Raw genomic sequence first — 12184 nt, 5'->3', positions numbered from 1 at the left:
GAGACAGATGTGAATATTACTGAACCATCAGTTTAATAAATCTTGGTTGCAAAATACAGATTGGGGAAGATAAATTTCAGATCTAGAAAAATGTAGGAGCATTTAGGCCATACTGATTCTATGACTATCTTAAAAGATAGATTGAAGAAACGTAAATCTGTGTTTATAGCATTTGTAGATTTGGAGAAAGCTTTTTGACAGTGTTGACTGAAATGTACTCTTTGAAAATATGAAGGCAGCAGCAGGAAAACATAGGGAGTGGAAAGTTAGCTACAGTTATACACAGCTGGTGTCCCAGAGATACATTGAGTCTCACTTTTATCTACAATAATGTAGTAGGCTGAAGCAAGTTATTAAAATTTATACCATCACCAGCATTTGGAGCTCATTCTCATGCATACTAGGCAGATGCACTAGCATTTACTCCACACTGACACTGTGGCTACCACAGCTGCACAGACTACCCTAGAGTGCCATTGTGGCACAATCACTAGCAAATCTGCCTAGTAAGTAGAAGACCCAGGTTCAAATCACAGTCCTGGTGCAAATTTTAATTCCTTGCTCCAGCCTACATCATTATAGTAGTTACCTACAACTTTTACACAAACCAGACTGCAGTTAAAAGAGTAGGTTGAAATGAAAAGGAAGCAGTTGTGGAGAAGGGAGTAAACTGGCTCGTAGCCTATCCCAGTTGTTATTCAGTTTATATCTAGCAATCTGTGAAGGAAACCAAGCGGAAATTTGGAAATGAAATTAAAGTTCAACAAAGATAAAAATTTTGAGGTTTCCTAGTGACACTGTAATTCTGAAAGAGATAGCAAAGCATTTGTAGGAACAGTTGAATGGAGTGGATAGTGTTTTCTTGAAATGAAGTTATAAGATGGATATTAACAAAAATAAAACAAGACTTACAGAGTAAAGTCAAATTAAATCAAATGATGCTGTAAAATTAGATTAGGAAATGAGACATAAAAAGTTTTCAAAGAGTTTTACTACTACAACAGAAAAAATAACTGTCAGTGGCAAATACCAAGAAAGGCATTTCTGAAAAAGATAAATTTGATGAAACATAGACCTCGCCGTTGGTGGGGAGGCTTGCGTGCCTCAGCCATACAGACAGCTGTACCGTAGGTGGAACCAGAATGGTGGGTTAACTGTACAGAGGCCAGACAAATGTGTGGTTCCTGAAGAGGGGCAGCAGCCTTTTCAGTAGTTGCAGGGGCAACAGTCTGGATGATTGACCGATCTGGCCTTGTAGCACTAACCAAAACGGCCTTGTTGTGCTGGTACTACGAACGGCTGAAAGCAAGGGGAAACCATAGCCGTAAGTTTTCCTGAGGACATGCAGCTTTACTGTATGGTTAAATGATGATGGCGTCCTCTTGGGTAAAATATTCCAGAGGTAAAATAGTCCCACATTTGAATCTCTGGGAGGGGACTACTCAAGAGTACGTCGTTATCAGGAGAAAGAAAACTGGTATTGTATGGATCAGAGAGTGGAATGTCAGATCCCTTAAACAGGCAGGTAGGTTAGAAAATATAAAAAGGGAAATGGATAGGTTAACGTTATATATAGTGGGAATTAGCAAAGTTTGGTGGCAGGAGGAACAAGATTTTTGGTCAGGTGAATACAGCGTTATAAATGCAAAATCAAATAGGGGTAATGCAGGAGTAGGTTTAATAATGAATAAAAAAATAGGAGTGTGGGAAGCTTCAACAAACAGCATAATGAACATATTATTGTGGCCAAGATAGACACGAAGTCCACACCTACTACAGTAGTACAAGTTTATATGCCATCTAGCTCTGCAGATGACGAAGAAATTGAAGAAATGTATGATACGATAAGAGAAATTATTCAGATAGTGAAGGGAGATGAAAATTGAATAGTCATGGGTGACTGGAATTCAATAATAGGAAAAGGGAGGGAAGGAAACATAGTAGGTGAATATGGATTGGGGCTAAGAAATGAAAGAGGAAGCCATCTGTTTTGCACAGAGCATAACTTAATCATAGCTAACACTTGGTTCAAGAATCATAAAAGAAGGATGTATACATGGAAGAAGCCTGGAGATACTGACAGGTTTCAGATAGATTATATCATGGTAAGACAGAGATTTAGGAACCAGGTTTTAAATTGTAAGACATTTCCAGGGGCAGGTGTGGACTCTGATCACAATCTATTGGTTATGAACTGTAGATTAAAACTGAAGAACCTGCAAAAAGCTTGGAAATGTATTGAGATGGGACCTGGATAAACTAACTAAACCAGAGGTTTTACAGAGTTTCAGGGAGAGCATAAGGGAACAATTGACAAGAATGGGGGAAAGAAATACAGTAAAAGAGGTATGGGTGGCTCTGAGGGATGAAGTAGTGAAGGCAGCAGAGGATCAAGTAGGTAAAAAGATGAGGGCTAGTAGAAATCCTTAAGTGACAGAAGAAATATGGAATTTAATTGATGAAAGGAGAAAATATAAAAATGCAGTCAATGAAGCAGGCAAAAATGAGACCGACAGGAAGTGCAAAATGGGTAAGCAGGAATGGCTAGAGGACAAATGTAAGGATGTAGAGGCTTATCTCACTAGGGGTAAGATAGATACTGCCTACAGGAAAATTAAAGAGACCTTTGGAGATAAGAGAACCACTTGTATGAACATCAAGAGCTCAGATGGAAACCCAGTTCTAAGCAAAGAAGGGAAAGCAGAAAGGTGGAAGGAGTATTTAGAGGGTCTATACAAGAGTGAGGTAATTGAGGACAATATTATGGAAATGGAAGAAGATGTAGATGAAGATGAAATGGGAGATACGATACTGCGTGAAGAGTTTGACAGAGCACTGAAAGACCTGAGTCGAAACAAGGCCCCGGAGTAGACAACATTCCTTTAGAACTAATCACAGCCTTGGGACAGCCAGACCTGACAAAACTCTACCATCTGGTGAGCAAAATGTACGAGACAGGTGAAATTCCCTCAGACCTCAAGAAGAATATAATTTATTCCAATCCCAAGGAAAGCAGGTGGTGACAGGTGTGAAAATTAATGAACTATCAGTTTAATAAGTCATGGCTGCAAAATACTAATGCGAGTTCTTTACAGACAAATGGAAAAGCTGGTAGAAGCCGACCTTGGGGAAGATAAGTTTGGATTTTGTAGAAATATTGGAACACGTGAGGCAATACTGACCATACAGCTTATCTTAGAAGTTAAATTAAGAAAAGGCAAACCTATGTTTCTAGCATTTGTAGACTTACAGAAAGCTTTTTACAATGTTGACTGCAATACTCTCTTTCAAATTGTGAAGGTTGCAAGGATAAAGTACAGGGAGTGAAAGGCTATTTACAATTTGTACAGAAACCAGATGACAATTATAAGAGTCGAGGGACATGAATGGGAAGCAGTTGTTAGGAAGGAAGTGAGACAGGGATGTAGCATGTCCCTGAAGTTATACAATCTGTATATTGAGCAAGCAATAAAGGAAACAAAAGAAAAATTCAGAGTAGGTATTAAAATCCATGAAGAAGAAATAAATACTTTGAGGTTCGCTGATGACATTGTAATTCTGTCAGAGACAGCAAAGGACTTGGAAGAGCAGTTGAATGGAATGGACAGTGTCTTGAAAGGAGGTTATAAGATGAACATCAACAAAGGCAAAACGAAGATAATGGAATGTAGTCGAATTAAGTTGGGTGATGCTAAGGGAATTAGATTAGGAAATGAGATGCTTAAAGTAGTAAACGAGTTTTGTTATTTGGGGAGCAAAATAACTGATGATGGTCAAAGTAGAGAGGATATAAAATGTAGACTGGCAATGGCAAGGAAAGCGTTTCTGAAGAAGAAAGGTTTGTTAACATCGAGTATAGATTTAAGTGTCAGGAAGTCTTTTCTGAAAGTATTTGTATGGAGTGTAGCCATGTATGGAAGTGAAACATGGATGATAAATAGTTTGGACATGAAGAGAATAGAAGCATTCTAAATGTGGTGCTACAGAAGAATGCTGAAGATTAGATGGGTAGATCACATAACTAATGAGCAGATATTGAATAGGATTGGGGAGAAGAGGAGTTTGTGGCACAACTTGACTAGAAGAAGGGATCAGTTGGTAGGACATGTTCTGGAGGGTAAAAATCATAGAGGGAGACCAAGAGATGAATACACTAAGCACGTTCAGAAGGATGTAGGCTGCAGTATGTACTGGGAGATGAAGCAGTTTGCTTAGGATAGAGTGACATTGGAGGGCTACATCAAACCAGTCTTAGGACTGAAGACAACAACAACAACAACAACAACAACAACAACAACATTGAATATAAATATTAAACATTAGTAAGTTTTTCTTAAGGTATTTGTATGGAGTGTAGCTTTGCAGGGAAATGAAACGTGGATGATAAACAGTTCAGACAAGAAGAAAATAAAAGCTCTTGAAATGTGGTGCTACTAAAGAGTGCTGAAAATTAGATGTTCAGATGTTGAGGTATCAAAGAATCGTAGAGTCATCCCTTTTGTAATGAAAGGGAGAGGGAGAGAGAAATGGAGGAGGGAGTGTGTGTGTGTGTGTGTGTGTGTGTGTGTGTGTGTGTGTGTGTGTGTGTGTGTGTAAGAAAAAAGTTTCCAAAAGTCGGCTGGACAAATCAGTTTTTCTTACCTGGAGAAAAAAGAACAATGGTGTATTTAATTAGCAATGTTACAGTTTTAATGTACAAGGATCGTAATATCAAGTGACATTATGACATAAAACATGTTTCATAATATGATAAGATTTAAGTCCATTTGCTTGAAAATGAAGTGTTCAAACATAGAACTAATCTTTCTAAGCAGCAGTTGCTTGTGAAGAAAATGTTCTCACAGTCCGACACCACTTGTCAAAGCAAGTTATATCATTGTGGAAAATATTACAAAAAAAGTAAAACCCTTTTAAGATGGCAAGTTTGTTGAAGACGGCAATGAAAGCATTGCTGATGTTTGATAAAAAAGCACAGTTTACTAAATGAAGCTTATCACAACAGACTATAGCTCACCATACTGATGAATTGTTGACAATGGTCTAAAATGGTAAGTCACAGTGTTTTAATTTTTTCTGGCATTTCGATGAGAGTTGTGATGCGTGAAGTACTATGCAGTTATTAATTTTCATTAGGGGAATCAAACGGAATAATTGGGTGTTCTAGTCCCTCTTAAAAGCACCACGAAAGATAATGAATTAATGGAAGGTGTTATTGAAAACATAAGCAGGTTTGATTTAAAACTTACAAATTGTCAGCAGTAGCAACTGACATAGCTCATTCACAAGAAAGTGAGAAGAATTGCTTAAATTACTCCAAACAGAATCAGATGGGAAATAATTTTGTAAAACAGTGCCATTGCTTAATCTGCCAAGAAAACTTGTATACTAAATCTAGAAATATAGACAGTACCACTAATGTAGCAAAATTCATTTGTACTCGTGGGTTTTGACACTGGAAATTTAACGTTTTTATGTACAATTGATTCAAAGATGGATGACATTATGTATTATTCCACCATCAGGTGGACAAGATATTAAAGTGAGACTTTGCTCTCAAAGTTGAAATACAACCATACATGACAGAAAAGGGAAAACTTATTGCTTTTTTAAGAGGTGGAGCCCCTCCACGCCCACACCAACATGATGGCCAACTCAAAAAGGCTGCTGAAATCTCTGCATAAGGGTTAGTCTTCACTAAATTGAGGTGTTGCAGGATGTGGGTACTGTGATTTTTGCGTACATCTGGTTATGGTTAACCATTAATACACACTCATCTGGAGATAGATTGGGTTGAAAGTCAAACGAACAGTAGCGGTTTTAAGGGCAGAGGAAAAAGTTGCCAAGGCAAGAGCCAAGAGAAAAACACCTCTCCAATAGTTAGGTTGGGTTGTAAGAGCACTAGGGGGTGTCTTGCTCTCTGCAACAGGTCATGCAGGGGCAGGCTTTGTTAGTAGTGGGTATCATGCATGTCAATACCTTTGACATTGTGAGGTGTTATTACTAGGCAGCTGCCACTGAGTGCCGGTGTTGATCTCTCAGTCAGTGCCAGCATACATGTAAGAGTTAGGTTCATAATCGTTTTGTGTCCGATAGGTCAGATATCAGATGCACAGTATAGGTTAATGTTGGCAATTTATTTGTGCATCTGTGGGCAAGCTCGTCTGTTTCCATGATGTGGCCTGTTGGTTGGCTTTTATAGCAGCTAGCATATCCAGTCTATGTTGCTGATATGCAGGGGCTTGCCTTCATTTGTCGCATGTTGGTGTATGTTAGCTTGCCATAGATAGTTAGGACCTAGCTAGTACTGTCTTTGGCCGCTTATGCTTCAACCTATGGTTGAGATCATAGTCTCCCAGAGCAAGGATGAAAGGATTGTTCGAGTGTATCGAGTTCCTGTATAGTCATGTGGCGTGTTTTTTTAATACTTCCTTGAAGGTTTCAAGGTGGTATTCATTGTGAAGATCCATGGTGTGTGTGTGTGTGTGTGTGTGTGTGTGTGTGTGTGTGTGTGTGTGTGTGTGTTGCTAATGATGCATAGCACTTTGTTCTGTATGATCTGCAGGCGGCACAGACGTGTAGGAGCTGCATTTCCCCAGATGGAAGCTGCATACGTCATCAGAGGTCTAATCAGTGTCACGTATATGGACCTTGACACCCTCCTATTCAGTGTACTTTCCCTGTTGAGCATTGGGTAGAGTTGTTTGAGCCTCACGTGGGCTCTGTTGGCAATGTATTTGATATAGTCCTCCCATGTAAGTTCCAGTCCAGTCAGACACTGAGATATGTGGCTTCCTCGCGGAAACATATTGGGCGTGTACGTAGTGTTATCTGTCTATAGTGTTGATGTTTGCACGGTAGTTTTGGTCTGTGTGTGAACAGAACTGCTTCACATTTGTTGATGTTTACTTTAGTACGCCATTGTTCCAACCAAGGCTCGGCAGTTCTGAGTGCCATCTGTAGTCATGAAATAATGTTTGACGCTGTTGGTGAACAACTTAAAGATGCAAAATACATGTATTACTTTACTATGCTGGTGGTTACAACAGCCCAATTGAACAAACAAAATACACGTCTCCAAGTGAAAGATCAGTTAATTGAGACCATTTATATCATATGAAGGAGTCTGAAAAAAAAAAGACTACCTTTTGCCTAGTCTGTGGGATCGGACCTCCCCAACCCATGTTTTCCTCTGAAACCTTGGTTGTGGTGACAGGCTGATCTGTTGCATAGCATGAGCTCTAGGGTAGGATACAATGTAGCAATTTGGTTGAGAGTTGTCCAATGAACATGAATGCCAATAAAGATGGTTGTAGCAGAGTGAACTGTAGTGTAGCATAATGTTTACATTTGCACTGTATTTAATGCACCTTTCATCATAAGAACTAAAACTGCTGTGTCAATTTAGAAAATCTAAATGGTATTACATTATAGTCAAATATCTGGTGAGTATTTTAATTTGTTGCATAAAAACTGTGAAAAGTGGTGGGGGGAGGGATCCATCATGGAACTTTATGTTTATGGCCATGAATAGATACCAAGAACATGGAAAGTGGACACTCAGGGATCAGTTGGAATGTGGTCCCACATTGTATGAATACATGGAAAATATATTACTGTTTCAGATATTTGAACAAGAATTTGAATGAAACATCAGATTTTCATCGATGATCATGTATCTCGTGTGACTTAACACTTGTGTACTTTATGTTCAGAGAATTGAACATTGCTTACTGTATTGTTCCCTCACTCAACACATATTTTCATATCGTAAGTACCATCGAGTAATTTAGCATCCTTTAAATCTTTGAGTCAGCTGTCAATGATGCACATATTAGTATCAATGACTGATGCACATGAAAATGTTTTTCCAGTGTCACAATTCAGTCTGATATAGGTCTAACCATAATTTTAGTAAATAAAATCATATACTATTATAAAATTATATACTAAATTTATTATTATGTAAATAAGTAAAAATAAATATCAGAGTTAAATGTTCAAACAAGATACATAAAAACCGTCTATGAAAACAGTGAAAAAATTCTATGAAAATATACACAGCAGGATACTCAAATTTTTTGTGCTTGATAAGTTGACTCAATATTCCAATATGTATTCCTAACTTTTATATTCTTATAAGTTATTTTAACATTAAAATTGTTTTACATCCAATCCCGGTAATGAAAACATTTGTTGAGAATTTGAGAAATATGAGACCTTGGTACACATGCAGTATTAACAGCTTAAAGTATAAATTTGTTGTCCTTTATGTTTTGTCCTTTATGTTGTTACTAAAGAAGGCGATTTCTTTTTCATGAATGTGTACTGTTAGCACTTTTTCTGTGTGTCCTTAATTGACTCTTTGGTTGCAATTTAATAACAAAACGTCACCACAATTGATATTAAACAATGGAAAATCCATAATGGAACATATCAATACTATGAAAAGGAATGTTGCTACTCACCATATAATGGAGATGCTGAGTCGCAGATGGGCACAACAAAAAAACTGTCACAATATAAGCTTTCAGCCAATAAGGTCTTTGCTGGAAACAGACAAAACAAACACACGCACACACACACACACACACACACACACACACACACACACACACACATATACACATATGCTCGCACTCGCGCATGCAAAGGAAACTCACACACTCATGACTGCAGCCTTTGGCAGATGAAGTTTGACTTGTTGGCCAAGAGCTTATACTGTGACACTCTCTTTGTTGTGCGTATCTGCAACTCAGCATCTCCACTATATGGTAAGTAGCAACTTTCCTTTCATAATATTGCCACAGTTGATATTTATTTTCTTCTTCTTTTCAAAGTCATAAAAGGCACTGCATTTGTAACCTGGTGTTTCCCATTCAAAGCTGCATTTTCTTGAGTACACCACCAACTCCTTCAACAATACCTTTCCTGTAGCTTCTACTGTGATGTATTAGATATTGTATATCATTATTCCTAACTGAATAAATGTTAAAATACCACATAATCAAGTAAACACATTATTTAAGGAACAAAAATTTTTGGGTATATCTCTTTTATTATAGGTTTTTTAATCTATTAAGTGGTGGATTTTGTCAACTGTACAATTGCTTTACCAGAAATTTTTCTGTACATGTGTCATTATTGTGATCATTGTCGACACAGGCACAGGAACATGCATGCTAATGCACTTCGACAGTTAAAAAAATCCCCTGAACTATGCCTTCAGCAGGGCCACCAGACACATTCAATATCATAGTCAATATCTGTGCAGGTAATTGCGGCCCTCAGACAGGCTGCCGAGAACGTTATTACGTTTCACATGTTAAAATGTGTAAATCATGCTGCGTACTTATTGTATCCTTGCTGGTTGGAACACGAGTTCCTCTAACTTCTTCATTCTTGATTAGTATGTGGAAAGGTGCAAAGTTACATGATTTGGGTCTTTTGCTGTTTACTTTGCAGTGCAATGTGTACAGCAGATAATAAGTACGGTGAAAAGACAAAATGCAATTACTAATGGAGAACTAGGCAGAAAGTGGCGTACATTATTCATAAAAAGACATTGTTATTTACCAGAAAATGACACAGAACTTGACAATTTCTTGTGAAAATGTCAGCAAGCAACAAATTAATAACTGTTTTGTAAAATAAAAAAAAATTGTTTGGAAGAAAAAAAAGCGTTTTGGAAATAGGAAATTGATCCTTGACCCAAGTTGTGTTTTTCTTTCAAGTGAAAGTGTATTGTTTTTCCAGCCAAAACTAAAAAGGTGACTGCACCAAAAGTGAAACCAACCTCACCAAAAAGCTTTTCAATCCCTGATTATTATAGATACATTTGTTGCAGTATAATTCAAAGTCATGGGATACCTCCTAATATCGCATGAGACCTCCTTTTGCCCAATGTAGTGCAACAACTCGACATGGCATGGACTCAACATATTGCCTGCAGTCCCCTGCAGATATATTGGGCCTTACTGCCTCTATAGCTGTTCATAATTGCAAAAGTATTCCTGGTGCAGGATTTTGTGCACAAACTGACCTATAGGTTATGTCCCACAAATGTTCGATGTGATTCACGTCAGGTGATGTGGGTGTCCTGGGTGGCCAAATCATTCGCTCAAATTGTCTAGTGTGTTCTTCAAACCAATCACAAGTAACTGTGGCCATGTGACATGGCACATTGTCATCCACAACAATTACATTGTTTCTCGGGAACATAAAGTCTATGAATGGGGGCAGATGTTCTCCAGGTAACTGAACATAACCATTTCGAGTCAATGATCTATTTAGTTGAACTATTCCAGCCCACACCATTATGGAGCCACCACTAGCTTGCACAGTGCCTTGTTGACAACTGGGGCCCATGGCTTCATGGGGTGTGCACCACACTAATCCCGCCATCAGCTCTTTTCAACTGTAACTGGGACTCACCTGACCAGGCCATGGTTTTCCAGTCACCTAAGGTCCAACCGACATGGTCATGACCACAGGAGAGATGTTGCAAGCACTTTTGGGCTGTTAGCAAAGGCACTCGCATTGGCCATCTGCTGCCATAGCCCATTAACACCAAATTCTGCTGCACTGTCATAAAGGGTATGTTCGCTGTATGTCCGACGTTGATTTCTGCAGTTATTTCACCCATTGCTGCTTGTCTGTCAGCACTGATAACTCTACCCAAACGCCAAGCTCTTCATCACTAAGTAAAGGCCATCTGCCACTTTGTTGTCTGCTGTGAAAGAACCTTGAATCGCAGACATTCGTCTATAGATATCACATTAAACTTCCACTACAACTATCAAACTCAGTATTGGAAGCCTTGTTTGGTCGAAGCAGTGCTAAGTCTCTCATTGACAAATACAGTTTAATGCAACTTCATCAAACAATATTTTTTATAATTTACATTTTTGTTGAAGTGTATTTAGCCATAATCACTGAAGGTAAATCTGTTCCATTGTGGCCAGGGCATGAATTGAGATAAATATTCTGTCGTACATTGACAATAAAATTTTTCCACACCTTTACAATTTCCTTGACTAGATACCTTAAAAACGCAGCTGTCTACCCAGTTGATGGAAATAGTGATGTCATGCAGGGTATTACTAGAGACTGGGCTACCACCCGTCTGCTTTGACCAATCACATTGTCACCATGCCAAAAGTCCTATTTTGAGTGTATCCAATGTGGTGACCAAAACATTGAGTGCAACACATGCAAAAAAAAAAGGGGGGGCATGCAAACCAGTACTCTTGACTGAACCCAGTGAAATTAGCAATACAACTCTGAGAAAAGAGGGGTTTTCGGCAGTGATCAATTAAATTTCAATAACAAAAACATCACCATTCAAGATGCAATGCAGAAAAATCCAAACATTTGATGAAACTGCCAAAAAATAAAACCCAACAAAGCCGTCCAAAACACACCATAAGATCAGGGATCCCAACCTTTATAGCTCAACTCTAGACCAGGATACCAATAACCCCTACCCTTCCCCATTGCAAAAGCCATTATCCCAATCTTCAGTTCACATTTATAGCTCAACCATAGAGTAAAAGTGCTATCACAGTGTCGGCAGCTCTTTGTTTACATGTTGCAGTTGGTAACTGTATGCACATTGAATTATTGGAAGGGAAAATGATGAATTATGAGTTGGTTAGGACAAGCCATGAGAAAATTAAAAAGAAACATTGTAAGTGGATCAAAGTTTTTTTCATTAAATCATGGAATAAGGTAGGTGTTTTTTTTTAGTAATAGAATTGCACTGACACTATATTAATAAACAATGATCCATCTATCTTCTCCAATAATTTTAATTAAAAACATAGATGCACTTATTCAGTGCTTATACAGGCACATAAGAATACAGTTTAAATTACACAACATATTCTGTTTTGTATGATTTTCATATATGACAGTGTCCTGCACAGTATATTCCATTGTGCCACCATGCAATTTTGTACACTCCACATCATGACAACTGGGGCTCACTAAATGACATATTAAAATACCTCACAAGCACATCATCACCACATACACAATGCCCTGTACTACAACATTTCACTTCCACTTCAGAACGCACGCAACGCAACGCAATGGCATGCAACACATCATGGCACAGCGAAACTACTTCACGGGTCAAAGCAGATGGTGATATAACACAATATAACTCTATTAATAAGGACAGACA

At 38.2% G+C, this 12184-nt stretch overlaps 1 protein-coding gene across 1 annotated transcript in view; it reads left to right on the top strand.

Annotated features, from left to right (window-relative positions):
* The window catches only part of LOC126295032 (plasma membrane calcium-transporting ATPase 2-like), a 606942-nt gene that overhangs the window by 106952 nt on the left and 487806 nt on the right, over window positions 1–12184 (top strand). The window lies entirely within an intron of this gene.

This window comes from Schistocerca gregaria, chromosome 11 (assembly GCF_023897955.1).
Source record: "Schistocerca gregaria isolate iqSchGreg1 chromosome 11, iqSchGreg1.2, whole genome shotgun sequence".
Lineage (NCBI taxonomy): Eukaryota > Metazoa > Arthropoda > Insecta > Orthoptera > Acrididae > Schistocerca > Schistocerca gregaria.
The sequence above is the reverse complement of the archived record's forward strand: the minus strand, read 5'-3'. Positions and strand labels throughout refer to the sequence as shown.